The sequence below is a fragment of the Chiroxiphia lanceolata genome, chromosome 2 (assembly GCF_009829145.1).
Source record: "Chiroxiphia lanceolata isolate bChiLan1 chromosome 2, bChiLan1.pri, whole genome shotgun sequence".
Classification (NCBI taxonomy): Eukaryota; Metazoa; Chordata; class Aves; order Passeriformes; family Pipridae; genus Chiroxiphia; species Chiroxiphia lanceolata.
Window position 1 is genome coordinate 38,012,364 of NC_045638.1, and position 25,750 is coordinate 38,038,113.

Here is a 25,750-nt window from a genome sequence, read left to right on the forward strand (position 1 = left end):
ATAAATTCCCAGTAACAGAAGTGTCAAAACATGTCTTAACTCCATCTGCTGGTATTCTATAGAACCTTAAATCTAATGTGGCTCATGAAAAAGAAGGAAACACATTCAGGTCACCTAGAGAGCTTAAAAAAGACAGGTTTGTGACACACTGAGAACACATACAAAAAATGAATTTTAAATCTACGTATGAAAACAGTCTTTTTGAAGCTCCTGTTGACTTATCTTTTCAAAAACTGTGGGAAGGGAGTAAGGGCTAGGAAGTTTATTGAGTAAAGTTGTGTATTATAAAATATATGAAGTAACAAACATTTAGCTCACATTGTCTGCCCATTACCTAAAATGCTTTTAAAAGGAAGGAAAAATAAAAAGTAAGAAAAAAAAAGATGAATAAACCAAAATCTTAGGTTTAAAATAGTCAAAAAGGCAGTAAGATATTTTGGCAAAATAAAATAATACAAGAAACAGGTAAGATTAAAAGATATTAAAATTAAACCCTATTAATTAACACAGAAAAGGAGGATATGTTATAATATTAATAAACCCTTTTATATTCCTAATTTGATAGCAATGGAAAAAAATCTACCCAAACCCCCAAAACCTGACTAAAAGTTAAAATATGTTGTTAAGGCCATTGACCAAATTCCTCTTAAACACTGACAGGCTTGGGGCACCTTTCTAGGAAACCTATTCTACTGTTGGACCACCCTTTCAGTAAGGAAATGCTTTCTAATGTCCCATTTAAACTTCCCTGGCACAGCTCTGGACTACTACTATGTGTCCTATCACTGGGTACCAGAGTGAAGAAATCAGCACCTCCTTCTCCACATCTTCTCCTCAGGAAGCTGTAGAGAGTAGTGAGGTCAACCCTTGGCCTTCTTTTCACCAAACTAGACAAACCCAAAGTCTTAAACTACTCCTGACAAGGCATTACTTCCAACCCTTTCACCAGCTTCATTGCATTTCTTTGGGCACATTCAAGGACCTTTACATCTTTCATAAATTGTGGGGCCCAGAACTGAGCACAGTACTCCAGGTAAGGCTACACCAAAGCCGAAAAAACAGGATAATCACCTCTTTTGACATGGTCATGATGCACTCCAGGATGAGGTTTTTCCTCTTGGGTACACAGCTTTACTCCTATAAAACTGCTTCCAAACAGCAACCCCAGATCCCTTTATGCAGGGCTGGTCTCCATCCACTTCTCTCCCAGTTTATATTTTTACCTAGTGTAATTCCATCCTAGGTGCAGAATATAGCATTTCAATTTGTTCAATTTCATCCTAGTAATCATTTCCCAATGCTCCATTCTATCTAGATCCTTCTGCAAGGCCTCCTGTCCCACAAGAGAGTCAACAATACCTCCCATTTTGATATCATCAGCAAAATTGCTAATGGTCTGTTCAGCTGGTGCATCCAGATTGTTGACAAACATATTGAACGTATATAGCCCTAGAACTGAGCTCTGAGGAACATCCCTGGTGGTCAGTCACCAGTTAGATGTAGCCTTAGTCACTACAAACCTTAGAGCTCTGCCTGTTAGGCAGTTCTTCTCCCAGTTCAACATGAACTCACTCATCTCACAGTTGGACAACTTTTCCAGAAGGATGCTGTGAGGGACAGTGTCAAAAATCTGACTAAAATCCAGAGAAACTACACCCACAGCCTTCCCTTCAACTACTAGATGAGTGACCCTGTCATAGAAGAATATCAAATTAACTATTCAGAATTCAGAATCTGTTTATTCTGAATATAACAAGGAAAGAACATCAGGTTGTTGAGCTGAAACCCACTATTTCTTTTTAGTAAAAAATTAAAAAGTGTTCCAAGATGTTAAGTTTCAATAAGCTTTTGAAGTCTCTTTAGATCAAACCTTGGTGTCCAACTACCTAACATCAGTGACAGGACCATAATAATATATTTTTGGTGCATGGGATATTATATTAAAACTCTAATGCTCAAAATCAACTATATATCACTGGCATAATATGAGGTATCATTTTTTTACCATAGTAAAAACCAATATATAATAAATTGGAGGGCCCAAAGCATTAGTGTCAATGTTCTAGCTAAATTAGAACTCTATAAATTTTAAAGGTACTTACTCCTCCATAAACAGAGAAGGAATGTAGCAGGGATCTAATTTTTTCAGCCATATTTCCTTCAGACTTTATCAGGATCCACCAGTGTCAATGAACTTCATGTCCTATATCATTTCACTCCCACATCAGAGATGGTAGCTAACAAAGGCAATCAGTAGGTGCAGCAGTTTACGCAGTAGTTTCTGAGCACAGCTGAGGGATCTTTTGAGAATATCTTTTGGGATTATCAGACTCCTGGAGGAATCTCATGAAAGGATACAGCCAGAGGAGGCTGAGACTTCTAGAAAATTCTAGTTGCTCTTAAAGAGCTGACAACTGCTCTTGATCAAAAAGTGCTTTGAATATTTTTTCCACCTGACACCTGACTCAACAGAGTCAAGCATCTCTTCAGTAGGCACCAGGCAGAGTCTTAGAGCACAGCAAAGAAATGCCTGGCCAGTGCCCTGGTAGTAGATGATGTGATGGGAGCAGCATCCAATAAAGAACCCGAGTGGATGGAGCCTGACCCACACAGCAGCTCCAGGGGAAAGACGAAAGGATAAGTCAGTGGATAAGTCTGTTGTGGGGGGTGGAGGTATAGAGGCCCCTGTCTGCCTTGAGTCCTGTATTCAGGTCTGGAGTTCCCAGTAAATGAAAGGCATCGATAGGTTAGAGTGAGTAGTGAGTCCAAAAAGGGCCACAAAAATGATCGGAGGGATGGAGCACTTCTATGCAGAAAGGCTGAGAGAGTTGTATTAAACCTGGAGAATAGAAGGCAACGGAGACCTTGTTGCAGCCTTTCAATCACAGAATCACAGAATATGCTGAGCTGGGTTCATTGAGTCCAACTCCTGCCCTTGCCCAGGACCATCCCCAAGAGTCGCACCATGTACCTGAGAGTATTGTCCAAACACTTCTTGAACTCTGTCAGGTTTGGTGCAGTGACTACTTCCCTGAAGAGCCTGTTTCAGTACCCAACCACCCTCTGGGTGAAGAATCCCTGACACAACTTCAGGTCATTACCTCTGGTCCTGTCACTGGTCATCAGACAGAAGAGATCAGTGTCTGTGCCTCCTCTTCCCCTCAGGAAGATGTTTAAGACCTCTGTCTCCTCTTCTCCAGGCCGAATAGACCAAGTGCCCTCAGCTGCTCCTCATATGGCTTCCCCTCCAGGCTCTTCACAATCTTCGTTCCCCTCCTTTGGATACTCTCTAAGAGCTCAATATCTTTCTTATATTGTGGTGCTCAAAACTGCACTGGTTGGTGATGCTTTGCCTGATGCCCCCCAGGACACAGTTGGCCCTCCTGGCTGCCAGGGCACTGCTGACTCATATTCAACTTGCCATTGACTAGGACTCCCAGGTCCCTTTCCAGAGCACTTCTTTCCAGGATCTCATTCCACGGTTTGTATGTACATCCAAGGTTGCATCATCCCAGGTGGAGAATCTGGCACTTTCACTTGTTGAACTTCAATGTGTAACGTGGGATATAAAAAAGATAGAAAGACTTTTCTATCAATCCATAGTGAAAGGATATGGGGAAATAGTTTTAAATTGAAAGAAATTAGACATTGGACATAGGGAAGAAACTTTTTATGATGAGGCTGGTGAAAGACTGAAACAGGTTACCCACAGAAGTTGTGCCCCATCCCTGTAAGTGCTCAAGGTCAAGCAGAACAGGACTTTAAGTAGTTTCATCTAATAAAAGATGTCTCTGCACATGGTCACTATCCCCTCAATCCCTGTAAAAGTGATGGAGTAAATAATCCTGGAAACCATTTCCAAACTTCCTAATTACAAGAAAGTGGCTAGGGGAGATTATCATGGATTTATGAAGGGACAATCATGCCTGGCCAACCTCAAAGTCTTCTCTAATACAAGAACTGCATTTATGAGTGTTAATCAATGTCATCAACACATCTAGTAGTCAGACAAACTTTTTTCACAAATATGTTTATGCAGCACCAAAAGTATTGAAAATGCCTTGTGCTGTGTTTTTTATAATTTCGAATAATAAAATATTACATGCATTACAGTGTGAGGAAATAAATAATTTAATCCACATTGTCACTTTGCCACACATAAAGGTAAGGAATCTCCTTCCTTACCACATTTGGTGCTACTCTTTATAATACAAATGCATCCTTGTACAACATACTGTCATCTTTATTTTACTTCCTTGACTTTTCCCCAAGGGAAAAGAAATAGAGAAGCAAATATTTAAGAAGAATGAAATAAACAGTATAAATATAAATTAACATTTCATAATGAGAATTTAAACAGGAGACTGTCTGAGAACACTCAAGTTAGCATCACACACTAGAAAAAGCCTCTCTCTTACATTAACATTGTGTTTCTGAAAGGCACCACAGGGTGAGGATGAGCTGTTCTTATTAGGACTAGCTTTAATAAGACATCATTACCCTTATTCCAACATTTCACCCAAGAGGCAAGGTTAAAACCCTTAGAGTGGGCTTTGCAAAAATGCTGTTGAAGAATGATTGCTAAATCAAGTGCTGATAGAAAATGGAGGAGGCTTAAGAGGAAGTTGAATGACATAAAACCTCCCTTTCAGGAGGGTGCAGAGGATCAAGAAAATAGTAATTGAATCACAGGCATTGCTTGACCAGGATTAATTTGTTGAGTTCAAAAGCAGAGGGAAGTTGGTTAAGGACTCAATTTTTCTCTGTCAATTTTCTCTCACAGCTTTTGTGTTGTTATCATTCTTGGTCAAAAGTAAGATTAATACTGAATTTTCACTGTTATTATTACTATTCTTGAGTTTACATTCATTTACGAATATTTCCTTTAGTTTAGAAAGCCCTATTGAGTTTTATTGTGCCTTTTTCTAGAGCTTTTTATTTTAATGTAAGTAAAATATAAAGTGAAGTAGATATTTTATATAAATATTTATAGGTGATAATGAAAATTACATGCACAAACACAAATAAAGACACTTTTCTGGGAGTCTGTTCATGATTTTGTAATTTAAATGATTTTTTTTCTGATAAAAATAAAAAAAACACAACCACAACAGTCACAATAAGAGGATGCCGAAAAGTCAGAGACGAAACCCTCCAGACTCTTTTAGAGTATAGAGAGCCAAAAAGTACACACGTTTATTGCAGCGCTGGTTGGATCAGAAAAGCTTCCCCAGAACGCCCCCTGAATCATGTAGGTTTCATAAATTTATACAACTTTCTAATTACAGATTCAAGGATTAGCTTATCTGTCCCACCTCATTTTCCCCCACAGTATGACCCCCTTGAATTGCTTGTTTTTCTCTTGACTCCATGGCTCTGGCATGGTTTCCTGCCTTCTGGACCTGGTTCAAGGTCTAAACACAACCTCATCTCGTCTGTTTCATCTTCTTTCTCACTTTTATCAATCTCTTTCCCAGGTGCAAGCCACTGTCTCTGTTTCCATCAGAATCCTTGCCTGTAAAGAATCTTCACAAGAAATGATAAACTATGCACTTTCCCTTGAGATCTTCCAGTCTTACTAAAATAAATGAGTTCTAAGTCTAACACTCTCCCTTCAAAATACTTAGTCTAAAATACAGAAATTCTATGGGTAACAATTTCTAATAAAATACTTAATTTTATGGCTATAAAGAAAGTAAAAAATAAATAGATAAAAATAAACAAATAAGCAAGCAAGTCCCTGTTAGTCTATGAGCTCTGGTAAAGGAACTTTCTTAATGAAAGGGATGATCCAAAGGTTCTTCTCATTTTTGTACTTCAATTCATATGTTTAATGATACCCTTATAATACTTTTAAGACTTTATGTGGTGTTCAGATTACTTCAGTGTTTAAAGGAATCCCTATGCATTGTACTAAGGACAGATTAAATTTAAATTTTCTGTTCATTAAATAAAATTAATACTGCTTGAGAATGTAACATAACTTACAACATTTGAAATATAATTGTGCAGCCAGTTTTCCATTACATATCTAAGTCTAAAAACTATAAAGAAGTTACCAAATATTGTTAATGAAACAACTTACAAAAATAAGGTAACAGTTGCACAAAATTTACTGAATTATGAGAACATGGCTTGACTATTGTTAATGAAATTATAACTATATAATGCACTGTTATTTACTTGTATAATGGCTATATATATGAACATATTTAAAACAATATATATATCTATTCTATAATCTTTAACTAGTTAGAGAATTTTCATCTCAAACAGGAAAAATCCATCAATAGATAATATTGGGAGATACTTCAGAATTAATTTGTACTTTATTCCTTCTTTGATGCATGAATGATTAATGTGGTGTTATTCCATAACGAAAGATAATTTGCAGATATACAAAATGACATCTATGTTTCCTTAGGCAACCATCAGTTTTCACAAATATTTGATCCCTTGCAAATTATCGTGGTCTCTGTGAATTTTTTAAATGTAGGAAGAACCAAAATTCAAATACAAGTTCAATCAGTCATTAAAAGATAAATTATGATAATTTTTGCTATTTTTAGTTATATCTTTGTTGAACAGGGTTTGTAGTTATTATACGAACATACCATATATAAATATTCTTATTTAATACATCTTAGGCAGCTAGAGAAATCAAAGAGAATTTAACAAAAACTTCTTACAAATTTAGTTAATAATATGGTAGACTGTGGACTAAGTATCTTTCGGAGAGTTTTTCTGCCAATTTGGGCAATTTACTTCTGCTTTTCATCTGTATAGTAAAATGGTAGTGAAAGCACTGGTGCCTGTCACAGAATTTTGTTGAGAAGAAAAGTTTTTATCATCTTGAGATGTTCAGTATAATAATAGGGGACATACAAAGTAAGTATCCCTGTCCCATTTCAAATATAGTCTTCCAAATTCTCTAAGCAGATGCTCAATTCTTAGCATCTACATAAACCCATCACTTCTATAGAAGGCAAGTGAATGTTTTCAGTAATTTAATTCCTACAGGACTAAACCTCAACTGAAGTTACTAGTATAAACAGAAGCTGTAAACAGACTTTTTTAATGAACCTGAATGAAAGCTATACTGTCTTTTGGATTCAAAATCCCCTAAATTCCTACTTCAGAATTTGTGATAATCATGTCACAGCTGACACTCTAAAGAGTGATTCTTCTGATATTCCTGAGCTTTCCCTTTCTGATTATCCATCTGTGTTTTAATCTTTCTGAAAAAGAAATTCAGTTACAAGCTAAAAACTGTTAATGGATGTGAACAAATGGGGAAAAAATGTGACAATATGGTAAATCTGAGATCCCACTCATTCCTGAACAATAGTATCTTACTTAAACATGAAGAAAACATATGATTCTAATGAATGTCACAGGGCAAATTTTGACATTACTTATAAAGCCAATCTCAGAAAGGTGACTCATAGCAGAATCTGACAAAGTATTAGCATACATTATCGCCATTTTTTTTTCATGGTTGTGTGCGTAAGGCAAAGCAAAGTTTGATGAAAATGTTAGTCATGACACTAAGCCCCTTTGAAAATGTACACTATAATTATTTTTCCTTTTGTTCACTGCTTCAACAGTGCTTTCATTAATCATTTCTCCAGTTCTTATTTTCTTTTCATGAAACCATCTCTGTCCTGTATTTATGCATAAACACACTTTAATGCAATAAAATGAACTAAAAATGTCACTTCTTAAAATAAAAAGCACGTGTTGTCACAAACACCCACTGATGTCTATATTGCCAAGTCCAGACTGATGACTGCCACTATTGCTGGATCAGAGTTATTTCTGCTCCAAATGATATATATGGCAGCTAGAATATGATTCCAGTTTGGATTCTTTGTGAGCACGAAGTTATGGAGCCATCTTTTTTTTTTTCCAAAGGAAAACCCAAACTTTTTGTCTGAGATGAGTTGCCAAAATAGAAACCTGCTGCTGTAGTAGATGAGTGATTATATAGTGATTTGTAGCATAATTACTTAGGAGAGACTGAATGGTTTATGTTGCTGGCTTGATATCAGTAAACTGTTTTACATAGTCTTCTACCCTTTTACCCATTTTAACAAACTTAAACCTTTTCCAGCCTCCTTAACTGCAAGTCCTAGAGTGTTTACTATATATTAAATCATCAGATAAATAGAGTGCATTTTCATTATTCAGAAAGGAAATCAGCAGGAGTTACTGTAGTTTCAACTGCAAAGAGGAGCATAAGAATGAATATTTAATAGGATGTCCACTTAGGATACTCTAAACATCGTTACTGGCACTTGTCCAGCTAGGAAAAACAGAAGGGGGAGGAAACTACACACTGCTTATTTTAATTAGGTAAAATTATGTGGTTCAATAAAGCATAACAGCCTGCATAATGAAAGAAGAGACCTATGTTTATGAGAGAATTATTGATGACAAAAATGTTGGCAACATGCATGTTTTACTGAGGCAGTTGAAAGCCATTTTATTATCTTTTCATTCATAATTTCCTGCAACATGCTTCAGTGTGTAAACTGATAACATGACCATGTGGTAAGGGAACCTTTTACTATTTTTTGTAATAATGAACAAGGCCATTTTTCTTCTTCACTTCAGAACTAAATGTTGTTGACCCTTTCATAGACTGATGTAGAACATGGCAGAAGTAAGCAAAAAGACAAGAGAATATTTATCTTGAAAGGTGTTTATTATGTGAGCTGGGATAATACGTGTTGTTTGGAGGGGGGGGGAGGGATTGTAAATGTAAGAAATGAAGGCTGGATTCTGACCAGCACAACAAACTGTAGTTTTTGCCCTTCACAGAGAATAGTTGTCTGACTATAATTTAGAACAGAACTAGAGTGTGTATTCTGCCTGCTGTATTTCACCAAAATTTGATACAAGGATAACAAAATTTTTATGTGGAAAATAGATACTATATTGGAAAAATTAGCACAATTTTTTAGACAAGCAATGTTAGAGGTTCTCTAAAATTTAGGGAAGTAAGTAGCAGTACAGGAAGGAAAGTAAAAGCTAACACGTGAACTATGTAATAATATGTCTTTTTAAACAGGAAAGAATAAAAGTCCTTTGAAAACATGAATCAGTAAAAAAACAAAGAAGAAAGAGAGAAAGATTAACTTTTTTAAAGAAATATTGCAAAAATGCCCCAGTCCAAAATAATATTTTGACTAAAAAAATCCCCTTTGGGTAATATGCTCTTTCACTTAGGAAAAAAGTAGCAGTGTGCCCAGGTGGTCAAGAAGGCCAATGGCATCCTGGCCTAGATCAGGAACAGTGTGGCCAACAGGACCAGGAAAGAGATTCTTCCCCTGTACTCAGCACTGGTGAGGTCACACCTGGAGTACTGTGTCCAGTTCTGGGCCCCGCAGTTCAGGAAGGATATTGAGGTGCTGGAACAGGTCCAGAGAAGAGCAACAAGGCTGGTGAAGGGACTCGAGCACAAATCCTATGAGAGACTGAGGGAGCTGGGGCTGTTCAACCTGGAGAAGAGGAGGCTCAGGGAAGACCTCATCACACTCTACAACCTCCACAAGGAGGTTGTAGCCAGGTGGGGGTTGGTCTCTCTCCCAGGTAGCTATCAGTAAGACAAGAGGGCATCGTCTTAAGCTGTGCCAGGGGACGTTTAGGTTAGATATTAGGAAGAAATTCTTTACAGAGAGGGTAATCAGGCATTGGAATGGACTGCCCAGGGAAGTGGTGGTTTCTCTGTCCCTGGAGGTTTTTAAGGTGAGACTTAAAAATGTGGCACTTAGTGCCATGGCCTAGTAACCACAGCAGTAGTGGATCAAGGGTTGGACTTGATGATCTCAGAGGTCCCTTCCAACCTGGCTTATTCTGATTCTATGATTCTATGACAGTATATCTGCAATCAACCTACTTATACTTCTACTGGAAACAACTGAAACCCCTTACCCCAGGCCGCCTCCAACAAAACAAGTGGCATCTGTCCACTTTCAGTGGACTTGGAATGGATTTTAATATCAGTTCTGCCAACATCAGCTTATGGAGTATGATGTAACAGCAAAAATTCTTTTGTTCCTGCAAGAAGACTGAAAAAAAGGTTGTTCTCTTGAAATATTTCAGTGATGGTCCATACACACATACAGGTGTACCAACACTGTATTCTCCATTTAGAGAAACTTCTGCCCAGACTAACCTTTCACAAAATCTTAACTGAAAAATATGAGGGAAGGTAGGCAGAAGAATGAGAGAAGAAGGTGTTTGTGGCATCTGCTTTCTGCTGAGCTCAGAAGGCAAAGGAAGTTGCATCCTCCAAGGTCTGACACAGGAGTTCAGGGTGTCATTTCTTATTGTGGTCTAAATTCAGGGTCAGCGGGGCAATATTTTCCAGGAAAAACCCAACCCAAACCAAAACAAATATCTTGTCCATATGGAGGCAGCTGTAGTGGACGGAAAGACAACTACTTTCTTTGTATCCTAGGCACCAAGATATCCAGCTGCTTTGATCCTTACATTCTTGTTTTCCCATTGATGTTTTTTAATTTTGCTTTAAACTGAATAATAATACATACTTCCAAGCAAATCTTTGTTAAAGTTATGACATAAGACTGTCTGAAAATATAATCTAGAGGGTAAGGCTGATTAATGAAATTAACGATTCATAGCAAAATTTGGTCACACCATCTTTTGAAATAATTGATTACAAATAAACTCTTAGTAATACAAGATAGTGACTGTCATGACCCACTCGTAGAGGATGTGATGTTCATTACAAATCCTCATCAGGCTGAACAAAGACACCGGACTGACAGTTATGAAGGGAAAACAGGCTCGCACACTTCGTGGGTGAGAACAAAACGGCTCCTTTATTAACATGGTTCCCGCCTTATAAAGGGTGAGCAGAGAACCAACTAGAAAAGGGGCGTAACTAGGGAGGAGCATGGGAGGAGTATGTAAAACAAGGGGTTGGTAAAACCATATAGGGAAAACACTGCAATGCAGTAAAATCTAACCAATAAGGGAACAGGGTTCGAGGGCATAAGGGACAGAAAAGGGATTTTGTAAGAAACTGGGGTACAATGAAAAGGGAATAATACAATAAAACTTGAAACACAACATAAAATCCAAAATGCATATTCTCCAATAGTCCATAAAAGTCCATATCCACTTTTAAAGTCAGGAAGAATGCTGAATGTGGTACTTGACTTTCAATCTTCATTTCCTCATCTCCAACATCTCCCCCTTCCTTGTTTACTAAAAAAAAGCAGACTTAGGAAAACTTTTATGAATCTATTTTCAAATATGAAATTAAACAGAGAATGGTTATGGGAATACATTAAAATACAAAACATAATTTTTTAAAAATAATATTAAATGTAAATAAAGAAATAAGGAATTATGTAAATAAAGAGAAAAAGAAAATATTTTGCTATGGACTTGATGGGTCTACAGTCACTATACCTGATATATAGTGCAATAGATGCCACAGCCATTATACCGGAAGGGTATAGTGCAACAAAGACTCAGGGTCTCCAGGCTGCAAATCATGGTTGAGACTTTACATCTCTGGGTATTGCCCTGAATCCATAGATTCAGTAACACCCATCCCATGGACTTGTGGAGGGTCTAAGTCTCTGTGATTTGCAGTCTGACAGGAGATTCTATGCCTCCAGGGATTCCGAATTAAAACAAGTAACTTTAATGGAGTCACTCGAGACTCCAGGAATTGCAAATCTGACCCTAAGTATTTCTAGAGCCCATCAGGGAAGAAACCCTCTTGGGAATTCTGCAGGGGGCCTCTCTCTTGAGTGGGAGGCTCCTCACCTGAGATTTCATTCTGAAGTTTACCCAGAGGATTCATCAGAGATTTTTACTTTTTAGGCTCAGGGATTTGCAAATCATGAATATAAGTTTGAAAACAGGTAATTCTGAGCTGTAACAATAAGTAACTTTGAAATATTTTAACTCAATTTGTAAAGAAAGTTTTGTTTACGGCATTAGAAAATATATGAACATAAGACAGTGTATTTGAGGTAGTGTCATTGTGACAAGATCACGCATACACACTTTCACACAAACTTTCACGGTGGCCACCATCATTCATACAAACATACTTTTAAGTTTGTTGTATTGTGTTTTCCGGTTGTAAATTGACGAATTAGCATTTCTGTTCCTTACCCTTTGGATTGATAATATAAGACTATGTGTTATTTTGCTTTGGTAAGCATGCTTTCTGTAAAACATAAATTTTCAATTAAAAATTCAAAAACATTTAAACTTTTCTAGCACTCAAAGATGAAATATCTATTCAAAAATATAAAATTTTGCGTAAAAAACGATTTTTGTTATAAAACAATTTGCAAGGCTATTATTTGGCTTTGTCTTCCTCTACTTCCCCTTTTTTCTTTTTATTAGTAGATGTATTGTAGGAGGAGGAAGGTTTGCATATATTGAAATTAAGTTGAGAGGTTATTTATTACATAGATAAAAAGATATGAACTCAAAAATATACAAATAAGTTACTATTACAATTTGCCAACACAGTTTGAAACTCAGTGTTTTTTGTAAGTAATCAGCTGAAGCTGTTTTGGGGGTTTGAGGTGTCATCTGTCCATTTCTGGTAGCTAGTTTTTGCTTTTAGGAAAAAACTCAACAAATATGTTAACAAAAATGTAAACTTTTATTTTAAATAAAATTATAAATTATTTTAATGTTAAATCATTACATAAGAAGAAAAACAGTTTAATTACTTTTTTAAGCATACAACATTAAATAAAAAACTATATTAGTATTTAATTCATAATTCATGTTGTGAGGAAAAAGAAAAAATGAAAAGAGGCTTTGGTTCTGTTTTGTTTTGATTATGTTGACTTTAATTTTGGTGGTTTATGTAAGGAAGAGTTCTGCCCTGTCATTCCTTGTTTCGTGTTTGTTGAGGGGTTGCGATGCATGTGGTTCAGTTCCACTTTGTTTTCCCTTAGGGTCGCTCATTTTTTCTGCTGTTGTTCTCGTCACTTTTATGTTTTCTGGCCTGCTTTTGTGATGATTGTTAGGTCAGGTGTTGTGTACTCTTCATTGTTGCTTGGGTTCCAATGACTTTCAGTTGAAGGCGTTAAGGTAGTGGCAGGGTTTTGATGGGTGCTACCATTTTGTCCTTTGTTTACTTCCGGTGACCCAGAAGTAGGTAAAGTCACCATTTTGGGTGTTGTTTACTTTTGACTGGCTGGAAGCGGATGTTATTATGCTGCCATTTTGGGTCTGGGTACAGCCATTTTGAAAGTCAAGGTCACAGTCACTTTGAAGGTTACGAGAGCAGCCATTTTGTAAGTTAATATTGGTACCATTTTGAGATTGTAAATTAACATTGGTGCCATTTTGAGATTCATTTTGTAAGGGCGCATCTATTATTTTCTCCATTCTCCATGTTAGTTCTCGATCTGACGCTTTTTCCATGAATCGACTTTGAGTCCCCTCTTCATTTACAGTCATTTATAAAATGTTGAAAATAGATTTCCAATCGATTAATGCTTCGATTGCTAGTTTATCTCCTTTAAAAGCAACATCTGCCAGCAAAGCCCTTATTTTCAGCTAGACCAAATAATTTAAGTATTGTGGCCCAGTATCATTTTTATAGATCCATTTTGTCAGTGATTTTAAAGAGTTTTTATTCAAGGGATACCCTCTCTCTTTTATTAATTCCTTCATGCTTTTGTATAGTTCGGCTTTGTTTTTAGTAAATTGGGCTCCCATACTCGTGTTAAGTTTTGATGTTAGAAATCTGGGATAGGTATGGGGGATATTAGGAACAGAAATGACTTCACAGCTGCTCACCTCTCTTCTAGATGCAGGTGTTTGGATCTGTCAACTGTCTGGTCTGAATACCCACTTCAGCTGTGTTTGTGTTGGTACTGCCATGTGGATGGTCCAGAGCTGGGGCAAACAATGACAGAAAAAGAGAGGAAAAAGAGAGGAAAAAGAGAACGAGGGGGCCTGATCTACTCCCTTTTATATTTAACTCAGTGCACATCTCTTAGGTAAATTAGATTTTTTTGGGCTGTTTTGTTCATGCATGCACAGCCAGCCCTTCTCTGGGAAATGAGTTGTGGCAGGGGGGAGACAGAGCACGAGTCTCAAGGTGCGGAGGGAAGTTAGCTCAGAACAGCATTGCCCCACCTCCACAGGACCCTCTCCTCCCACCATACCTTTCCTGTACCAGTACTCAGAATGTTTGAGACAAATGTTTAGGTTTGGTTCTCTACAGTGACAACTCCACTCGTCTAAGAATGATTAATGTACACTAATACACTTGTTACAGTCATCAAAATCTTCAGACAAGACAGCCTGTTAAATTCATGATGTTCATTGTTCAGATTTTCATGTTGAGCATCCACGTTTGTCTTTGGCTTCTTTGTAGCTAACTCCTTTTTATATCTCCAGTAAGGATGCCCAATGAGTATTAATAAGTTGTTAAAAAGGATTCTGCCACTGGAAGCCTTCTCTTAATTTTGTATACAGCCTTAAAATCAAAACAAAAAGTCCTAACCTAAGCTGAGTAACTAAAAGATGTTCTGCTATCACTAATTTTAATCTTATATTTAGCTACCAAAACCTGTGAGCTTTTGTCAAAGAAAATGGCTAGTATAGCTAATTGGCTTGAGATCTAAAATTATAACAATAATTGTTGTGTACTTCTCATGATTAGTTTAATTACCCCTATTTCCTCTGAAAACCTCAATATTAATTCCCATTGACTATAATGTTAAAATTACTGGCAGGGGTAGAGATGTTCAAATGCTGACTCATGCTGCAGCGAAATAATTGATAACTTCACCAGATGGTTCTGTGCTTTAAAGAAATCCAATGTTAACCTGTCGTTACTCCCTCTTTTCTTTTTCTTTTTTTTTTTTAAAGGGAAATTATAAAAAAATCAAGAATAAGAACACAAAGTACTTCTTTTGATACAAGTGAGGAAAGTGTTAAAAATATGTTTTCAAATACTTAGCAGGTCTTTTTGGGGAGGCAGAATTGGGCATGATTAAGGGAAAATAATTGCAGTCCAAATAATTTCATTTTAACTTGCTACTCCATTACATTCCTCATATCCCATCATAGACATTTGTTTCTCATCCTGACCTCAGCACTGACCAGAGTGGCAGAAAGAATCTTGCAGGTTCAGCAGGGCTGCTATTGCTGAATATCCTGCTGTCTCCCAGAGGGAGAGGTGTTCATTTGAGATTTTAGAGAACAAGAGCCTTTTCATAACCTCAATTACCACAAGGTCAATCTGCAACTGAGCGTTCAAGTGGTACTTAGATTGCCTGGTAAGCAGCTGTGGCCCAAGAGCTGTGCTGAAACCAAGTTAAACTGTCATCAATGTCTATCTGTTAATAACAGGAGCGAAAGAGAATCTTTCTGATAATTGGCTTTTTGAGGAACCAGAGAAGGGATTTGATTCTCGAACAAATAAAACCTTGTCAAGATTAAACATTCATTTGTAATTCGTCAAAAATGTCTGTTTCCCCCCACCATTCAGTCATATAAACATATGTACTCACATGTGCATTTGTATGTATATGTGTACATATGCATATCTACATGCACCATATACAAAGCATTTTTCTCTAGGTAACAACTTCTATATGTTACAAAATTTCAAAACTATTATGCATGCATTCTGCTAGCCATGAATTTTATTGCATTTTTTGTGATAAATATATTTATGCTCTGACATGAGATTCATGCATAAGAATTGAAAATTACTGGGAAGGTGATGGCAATCTGTCAATTGATTGAGAATCCTTCAATCCCCTCAACTTCCATTCTTTCAGTAAGGTCTCACTATAGGTCAAAATACTGTAGGAAAAACAGAATTACAGTATGATGAATAAAGCAATTCAACTAGATTAGAAACCAATGTTGAGCATGGCAATGCCTAAATTGGAATGTTCTAAATCAAAACCCCCAAATGAAACCAAATGGTCTAACTTAATGCCTATTACACACCATGGTAAGGCACTAAATGTGTTGTAGTCACTGCAATTTGAATGCTTGTGATGTATTAGAAGCATATACATTTTAAGCAGTATGTCAGCTCTCTTTGAGAGAATGCTCTAAGCCCTTGCTGACAGTTACTTAAGGCTGACAACTTTCTGGGAAAAAAACCCACCCATTATTGCACACAAAAGATTGTATACTATTATTATTAAATTTTACTTTTTTTACCAGTATCTCTTCCAAAAACCTAGCTAGAAGATATATTGATGAAGCCTTTGCTTTTGCTAAGGAATGAACAATAAAAAAGGTAGCCTATGTATCCACTTCTAATGCTTCATTTGTTCATAGCTTTTACTGAAACTCAGCTGAGGCTCATCTCACCTAACTTTAACCATCCACAGAGTAGAAATCTGCACCTGAGACAGTTGTCTAGAGTTCTTTTGCAGTTAGTGGAGAAAAACAGGCACTACTGCAAGGTGATTCATCTCATTCTAAAGCTGGCATCCAAACCAGGACAGATTAATCACATTCCAGAAGTTAGGTGAGATGAATCCCAGCTATGCTGAGTTGAACAGTAGTTTTGCTACATAGTGTGACTCAGAGCTCACATAGTCATGAGCTCAAGTGAGAGGTGGGCCTAGCTCATGTCTGCAAAAGATAGAATGTGAATTTTATACTGTGGAAGATGAAACAACTGTGGTTTTAGCTTCCAGCAATCAAATAAGTACCATATACTAACACATAAACCAGCGACGTTCCAGAAAACAGTAAAACATTTAGTGAAATTAATACAGAGCTAAGGTACTAACAACTGCAGCTATCATCTCCATATTACCTTCAGATTTTCCTAGCTACCTCCTGGTTTTATGTCTGTAAGAGCTTCCCTCATTCAAGAAACTCGGTGATTAGTTCCTACCTGCACAGGCAACAGACCCAGCTTTCTTCTGAAGCCCAGTCTGGCCTGGAATTCATACTGACAAGTTTTGCCATCTCATAAAGTGTTTAAATAGCAATCTTTTTAGAGCATGGTGAGTGCAGCAAACATTTCCTCCTGTACTGACAAATGTATCAGTACATATTTTTCTACTAATTTCCATACTTCAGCTGGAAGTAAAAGTCTTCTTCACGTTCTCTCTTCTTTCAGGTAGCCCCAGTACCAGTCTTCTGATCAGCCAATTGTATAATTTTTTAATCCACAGTATAGGAAGAATGGAAGTCATTCTAACTTCAAACCTATCAAGCATTTGGTTGGATAAAGCAGTTCTATAGGAGATTTCCAACAATTTCAGGACAGCAGTTAATCCTGATCATCCATTTCTAATTTAAATAGACTTATATAAAACATAAGCACAGAAAAGAGTAGAGCTTTTTTTTTTTTTCTGAAACAATGGATGCAATTCTTACTTGGAGGAATGGATTCTGAGTTGTTCTCCTCAGATAAACTGAGGTAAACATCAGATGAAATTCCAATATACAAGAGAAATCAGTTTCAGAGAGAAGCATTTACATCAGCACTGCTAAATTCATCTATTTGAGACAGTGATCCATGGTAAATTATTTAGATTGGTTTGCATCTACTGTACCAGCTCCCTGTAAGAAGCATCATCTATGCCCATACAATATAGTGCTTGGATTTGCCTCTTCTCTGGTTTATATGTGTGCCATTCAAATAAGTTTATAATCATAACTGGGGTTTTTGTGTTAATTGTTTCAGTTCAAATTGTCTTTTATATTTTGAAACCTGTACTGCAGCTAACCAGAATGATATTAGTACACCATAAAACACTGCTTATATATTGCATATACTGAAGTATGTCAGCAAACAATCTCAGGATTAAATAGGAAGTCAAACCTTTTGAGATAGATCTTGAAATTATCTGAGAAAGCACAGAGCTGGAAATGATCTAAAAAAGGACATATGGAATAAAATATGGAGACACAACCTCCATGGGACGCTTTGTGTCCATAATCTTCAGATCCTCAATGGATCTTTTTTATTTATTTACTTGTTTTATACTTTCAATCTCATTTTCACAGTTTAAGGTATCAGCAAACCCAAAACTTCTTGAGACTGTTATTGGTCAATTTATGCATTTCAGTCATTTCTCATTGGAGCTGATACACTTTTCCAGTTTATTATTTTTACCGGTTTAAAATTTTGGGGTTTTTTCTCGGACAGGAATATTGAAAAAGAAAGATTCCCTTTGATTATTTTTCTTGAGAACTACTTTAAAATAGCTTTGAATTGAAATTAGAACAGTAGAATTTCAGGAACAATTTTGCTCAGGTTTTCAGTTTCATTCAAAGCTACTCAGCTTTACTAAAAAAGAATGAAGAGAGGATATTTGGCTAACAAATTTTGTGCCAGAAGGCAAATTACACAGAAGATTATTATTACACCAGCACCTTGACTTCAAATTTGATAAAATCCTTAGCACAGTCCATCACTGTGCTGAGTATACTAAAAACAAGGCAACCTCTGGGCAGTGCAGAAAATACTGCAGGACAACTGATACTGTTCATTGTCATTTATCTTCTTTAGTGTTGAAACTTTGTAAAACCTGGCAAAACACACACACAAAAAGAAAAGCCAAATAGGGAACTGATAATTGTCAAGGTCAAAAGGACTGTTATTCTTCTTTAAACCTGTCAGCAAAAATAGCAATCGCAAGTTCATTTCTTTTTCTTTTTTTTTTTTTCCCCCAGCTTTACGTTTTGACATTTTAAAAGCCCATGTCTAGGTTTTCAAGTGAGTTCTTTCCCCACTGGAATTAGAGATTCCGTTATCAAAGCTGAAGGACAATTATATGTAGAGATGGTCAGTTGGATCAGTTTACTCAACTTCTGAGTGATCGTTTTCCCATGTTTCAAAACGTAAGTCATTGATATCCATCTTTTTTTTTTTTTTCTGGTGAAAGTGTGCTAGCACCTAAGTCTTAGTGTGTTCCAGGAAAGCACTTGGCACATTGTGAGACCTGACAAATCTCAGAAAAGTTTACGTGGTCTGCCATGAATTCTTATTCTATGACACACCTGGCATCTTCTATCTTAATTAATCACCCCTGTAAATCGTAAAAGAATGCATTGAAAAAAAAATCTTCTCACATATATTGGCCTCTTACCAAGCAGTAGGTTTTGAACAGAATTGGCACATATGTGCATATATACACAGATTTTTCATGATTGTTATAGTAAGCAGCAGTCATGGCTCAGAATGGCTAAGAATGGTTAAGCATGACTAAGATTTTTACAGCGACTCCTGCACTTGTGATGTGTTTTTTCTCCTTTTGACACCCACTCTTGTTTAGTTGGTGGCTAAACATATTGGCTTTGACATTTTCATAACTCTAAAGAAAACACAGTTCATCTGCTCATAATTTGCAGTCTCTCTCTTTCTGTCCTAGATACAAATAAAAAAGCAAAGAAAGAACTTCCTTTTAGACAACCATAGCCAATCACTTAATGGTTTATAATCAGGAGATTCAAATCTGTTCCTTAATTCTGAAAAATATATTCTGATTTAAGTAAACAGTAGGCAGCGGGATAGCCTCTCTAGCATGTATAATAAGCAGCAGTTTGTCAAAACCAGTTGCTATCCAGGTAGCTCTGCCAGTGCCCTGTGGTAGCTGTGTTGGGCCAACTTGGGTCTTGTGATTGTGGGGACAAAACACAACAGCAGTATAATCACACCGTCAAGCGATTCTGTGATCAAGCCTGTTTGGACCCACTCTTGTTTTCATGCTCTAACTTGCTACTTTTATTCTTTCTAATTATTCTGTACAAATTGAATTAGGTTTGAGAGGACAAAATATCCCATGTGAACCTATTATATGTTTTATGCTACATGCTATTGCATACTCCAGTGTTTCAGAGGCACTCATTTAAATTCCCCCAGTGAGAAGAAGAAATTAAACATAATTTCTCATGTATGAATGACAGTTTTCCTCTTATTACCTTCTTAGGAGATAGTGATGGCACCACAGCTGGCAGCAGTTTCTCGCACACAATGTGGTTTAGCAGGCTTGTTCTGGGAACATCTACTACAGCAAGTACATGGACGAGACAGGGAGATAAATATTTAGTTTGTAGTTCCTTAGGGACCCTTAGCACAAGGTAATCTATCAAGTTTTTAAGCACCGTCAAGACTTCTGGGCGTGTCAAGAAATATACTTTACAGATGCTTGGAAAATTGTAGTTGGACTTAAGGCCCTTAAGTATCCAACGAATAACAAGTTCATATTCTGATCTTCTGAAGTTTACACTGTGTTTCACAACTAGATACCTGGGATGTATGGTAAATCCACTCATCACATCCTCTGAGTCTCAGCTCCTTGGCCATAACGTAGGCGTAATAAGAACACTTTATTATATATGGAATCTTCAGTTAACCTTACTGTGGAGATGGGGAGAAAGCAATCATACAAGTAAATTAATATGTCTATTAGAAAGTCAGAGTCATAAAGGATGTTGGATGTTGCAATTTAGACCATAATATAAAAATTATAATGTTTAAACTTTATTTTTCTAAATATTTTCAAGCTCTTTACAAGCATTTGTACCACATCTATACCACAAACCCTTTCTGATAACATATGTGATTCTTCTTTTAAAAAAATTCACATTTTTATACAAACTAAATAAAGAGAAAACTTTTTTCTTTTTTTCTGGCACAGTTTATTCCACCAAGCTAACCAACATAAGCTATGCAAGCAAATTAAACTTGCTACCCAAGGGATGACATATAAACTGGAGTAAGTACCATTCTAATTTAACAGGCAAATGTTTTTTTTAATTGTCTAGTACCAACTCTTTCCCACCTGAAAAGGTACAAGAGGCAAAGTGTGATTTGTTTATTTTCATGAGGTGATATAGTACTGATTTGTTCATAATTGCGAAATCCCAGAGCTATCTTGTGAGTGTCTATGTGGCCCTTGGTAATTTTTGCAATGGCTTTTGTTTGCCCCATTTGTTTAACTTCAATTGCAATTTTTCCTCCAGGAGTTGTCACCTTTCCAATGGATAGCCTGGACTAAGGTTTTACTTTGTCTATGTCGGTGGAAGCTTTACAATATGCAAGCAGACTAAGCATTTGGATACAGTACATTGATTAGGTGCTTGCTAACTCTTGTTTTCTGGAGCGGTTGGAATGTAGCCATCTAGGCTGTTTTGCAAAGAATATAAAAAACAGGAAAAAAACTCCAACACTTTATGTACCTAGCCTATACAGTATAACTTAAAGATGTTTTTCCATCCTTGAACTCTCCCTACATCTTTTTCTTCAGCAAGTATAGAAGTTAAAAAGTAATATTCCTCCATTCTATCTTCCAGATATCTTACCTCAGGGAAAAAAAGAAAAACATTAAAAATTTAACTTACTTAAATAGGGTCTATTTGTGGTTTTGTACACGTGTGTGTGAGACAAAGACAAGTGGGGTTTTTTGTTGTTTCATTGCTTCACTAACAGTAAAACAAAATAGAAGTAAATTTACTGGTATCCAAACATGCTTCTATTACTACCAGTCTCTAAGGATCAGAAGGTGAAATATGCATCATAGTACCATTTGAAGCACCAAAGGAAAAGAGCTTTCTTTACTTCCTCTTATTTCTCTAAATTCATTCCTTTATGAAAGAAATAATAAAGAAGTTCAAAATTTCAGGAATTTATAGCTTATGAATATTTTATTTTGTTTCTTCACATTATATTTATTCTGTGACAAAACAATGTACTATATTCCTACAAATCAAAGTAGTAGCATTAGACCTCAATTTTGTACCTGTGCAAATAGTCGTACAGGTGATGATAAGTAATCTGTATTTGTTGTTACACATTTCCTTTGGAACTGACTTTTTTAGTTCGTTTACTTTTTTTCTCTCTACTCTTATTTTCTTTTCCAAATGCAGGTTTGGGGTTTGGTGCACATTGCTTCTTTGATTTGGAGTACATGGTTACAAGTATCATAAACCAGAATGTGTAGTCTGACACACTATTACTCCCATATGGTGTCATGACTACCATCTCTAAGAAAGGACATTTTCCCCACATGAAGATTAGGAAAGCACCTGTCTACAGTAACATTGCTGTAATTTCTCTGTTGGACTGAGAAGAACAGGAGTTAAATTATCTGTGTAGAAACTGGATAATTTGTTGCTATAAAGTCCTTGGGTCAGGTTCCTCATTGAGGGGAGCTCCAGCAACTTGTCTCATATACAGTAATGACTCTGGAGCAACTATTTTATTGCCTAGAAGAGTGAACAATGAGGCCTCCGGGAGGCAACTTAGCCTGACCTTAGCTCACTAATAGAGCTGACGACAGCTTAATTTAGTCTAATCATAATTTGCATGATTTTTCTTCTGCAAATTCCATTATATGAAATTCTCCTATGAAAAAAATAGCCAAAAGCCCAATGGACAGTGCAAAAAGAAAGATAGAGGGCACATCTAATTTTCTTGAAGTTTTAAAAGCAATCCATTTTATATAAAAGAAAATGTAGCTTGTCTTACTTGTTCCTATAGCTGTGGAAATTCTAGATCCCAAACAGAAATGAGATGTTTAATGAAATCTAGGGTGGTTGAGACAATTTGACAATCCCGTGTAACAATTTTAATTAATATTGCAGTCCTTTTCTGCTACCCATGCTCCTTGAAAACATACAATTTGGGGTTTCCCCACTAGCTCAGTTCTAATACATAGCTCAGATTTGTGTGGTCATCAATGTGAAAAAAGCTGGTTACTTCAGCAGCCTTAGGAAGAAGATGCCATGATACAACAAACCTCAACCTTTCTTACAGTGTTAGGAATAGCACCAAACATTTCAGGGAGATAAATATTGTGTAGGAATAGGTGAAATATCAAGGAAAAAGTTTTGCTTATCATGAACAGTGAGTGAATTACCTCTTTTATTAATTGGGCATGTTTCTGTTGTAGTAAATTAATATAAATGAGTTAATAAGCAGCTGTGAGGAGGTCCCAAATTAGTATGAAAGATATCAGCCATTTATGAAACTATGCTTTTTCTACTAAGCTAACAACCAGCTAGACCATGTGGCCACATTTCAGATTAATTTATAGAGGTGTAAATCTCAGATAACACTGTTGTAAATCTAGAGTAATTCCAGTGAGCACAATGAAGTTACTCACAGCTTGCATTAGTGTAATTGGAATTGGAATACAGTCTGTATTGCAATAAGGCACCAAGTATGTGGCAAAATTCACTTTGCCAGGGGAAAGCCTCTTAAGTTTTTCACTGAAATTTACTTCAGAGGCTATATAAGAGTAGAGCTGTCTACCTAATCCCAGAATGGACTAAGTAAATTTATACTACATTCATTTCACAGAGCTGTTCATTGTTAATGGTAAATTCACTTGTGTGTGCTTCTAGGAGACTGCCTAATTCATACACCGTTTAAAACAGAACCACTGCTGATAGCTGTAATTAGTTCCATAGCAACCCTTCCTCCTGCTGCTGCAAGACTGAGGCTGCTAGTCCAACTCCTGTAACAGGTATGTACCAATTAGTAAAGCCTGAACCTAGTCCAGTGATATTGTAATGAAAGGATAACAGTAGAGGAACTGAGTTTATTTTTTTTTTGTTTGATCTTTGTTCGCAGAGGTCAACTTTAGAAAAATAGTTGCATTTTGTTTAGGTCCTTTTAAATCTTGCTGTAAATACACTTCCAGTTTTGTAACATTGTGATTATGGGAAAGCACTCAATGACAGAATAATGGTCAAGAAGTATTGTATAGGAGATTAATTAGGAAACATTTATCAAATCCACTATCCTGCTTTATTCTTTCTAAACTTCAAAAGATTTATTCTTAAACAGAAGAAAAAATCCTGAGATCTTAGTAGCTAAGTGTTTACAAAATTAGAAATCTAAGCACTGTTGGGGTTTTTTCCTCTTTCTGCATGAATATAGAGGTAGTTTGCTGGTCAATTTGGGAGGGATAAAATGAAGTATTTACGTCTATTCCTCAAGCAGAAAGTCTCTTTTTCGTCAGTAAGAAAACATTTTATTTTGCTGATCCTTTGTGTTGTTTTCTGTTCACTTGTTAAATTTTACTTGGCATTTGCAAGTATTTGACTCATATTTTTTGCAACTATCTATAGTTTAGTGTTCAGACAAACTTAACATTTCCTCTGTCTTTTGTAACCTCAATATTCAGTACTTTCTTCAAGTCAAAACTAGGAAATGAAATTTATAAATCACAGAAGTAGACTAAAGCTTTTAGGCTACATTTCTGACTTAATCTGCAAGATCTTTTCACACCACTTTCGATACAAAATCCAGTCAATGCAGTTTTGCATATGAATTTCAACTATCTTGAAGAGCCTAGTGAACCAGTCCCTCTAAAGAAAGTTTCTGCATTTTGTATAGTCAAATAGTCTTGCATTTGATCCTAGAGTCAACAAGGGACAGGTGCTTTGAAGGTTATCAGAGGAAGATTATGCACTCATAAGGTGTCTATTTCAAGTTAGATGACTGGCATCTCTCTATGGTCCTTAACAGTTAGTGAACATTAAGGTTACACAACCAAACTAGATAATTCTGAAGTAATCCTCCCCGAATCATGTGTAGGATGGGCACTTGATCCTCAGAAAGGTTGCTCTGCTTATCTCCTACTAACAATTAGCAAGTAGCATTATTTTCTACAGTAAACATAATGCAGCTCTATCCCACACTAATTTCAAGCACACTTTAAAAAATCCAAGTCATAGTTGGTACATTTACAAGTTTCTTTGGGAACAATTAATAGAAATGATGCTATGTATGGACATGAAACTTATTGTATGTTATTCACCACATATCAAGGTCTGAAAAGAAAGCTTTTACTGAACAGAGACCATATGCTTGTGGTGAACTGTGAGTCAGACTGTGACTTTGTGTAACCCCCCATGGAACTTCCTTGTCACCAGTAAGTTAAAAGAATGAAGTTAGCATGATTTCACTCAATTAGGACATATAGGTTTGGGTTTTTTCTTTGTTTTGTAAGAATATTCTATACTTGATATACCTCTTATGGTTTAGGAGATATAAAACTCTATTTGAAAGAATACTACTGAACAGAACCACACATTATATGGGATGTGCACCAAGATATGACATGGAAAGAACATGAAGAGTCCTTTGTCAATGCAGTTCATAACTGTGCTAGCACAATTCTAGGTACTCCTTCTTGGTTAATAACAAGGTAAGTGAACATACTGAACATACACAAACTAGCTCCCCCTTCCTCTGTCTCCATTCTCACCTTCACCCTCTCACCCTCATCACAAAAAAAACCCAAACCAAACCACCTACTTTCATGCATTAAAACTTGGAATCCTAAAACTGTCATTACAAAAAGGTGGTATATTTCCTGAATCACAGACAGCTGACATTGGGGTCACTCTCTTTAATCATGGAAAGAGTGGGGAGTGGCTCCCACCTGGAGAGAGAAAGGAAATAGCATTCCTGACATCCCAGATTGCTTAAGCATGTTGCTGATACAGCAATGCTATTGACAAGTAGCAGCTGTGGAGGGGGCTCTTGTTATTCCTATATCTCCACTAGCAAAGAATTCCTCAAAGACAGTGTTGTGATTTTATGGAACCAAAAATATGATAAAAATTGACTGATCTTGCTTAACATATGAAAGAACTGTCCTTTATATAGCAAGCATCTTCTTTCTAAAATATGTAAATCATCATGTTTTCTTTCTACAGATGTAAAAGAGTAAGAAATTTTCCTACAGAAAGAATCAGATTTTGAAATGTTTTAGCTTCCTGAAAG

The 25,750-nt window shown here is 36.4% G+C and overlaps 1 long non-coding RNA gene across 1 annotated transcript; it reads left to right on the forward strand.

The window, feature by feature from the left end:
* The first annotated feature begins 13,192 nt into the window (after positions 1-13,192).
* LOC116782827 lies at positions 13,193-25,163 on the forward strand. Its single transcript, XR_004355367.1, has 6 exons — positions 13,193-13,307; positions 13,827-14,018; positions 18,685-18,852; positions 20,652-20,729; positions 23,359-23,480; positions 25,007-25,163. It is a non-coding gene; the product is annotated as an uncharacterized LOC116782827 (long non-coding RNA).
* The last annotated feature ends 587 nt before the right edge of the window (positions 25,164-25,750 follow it).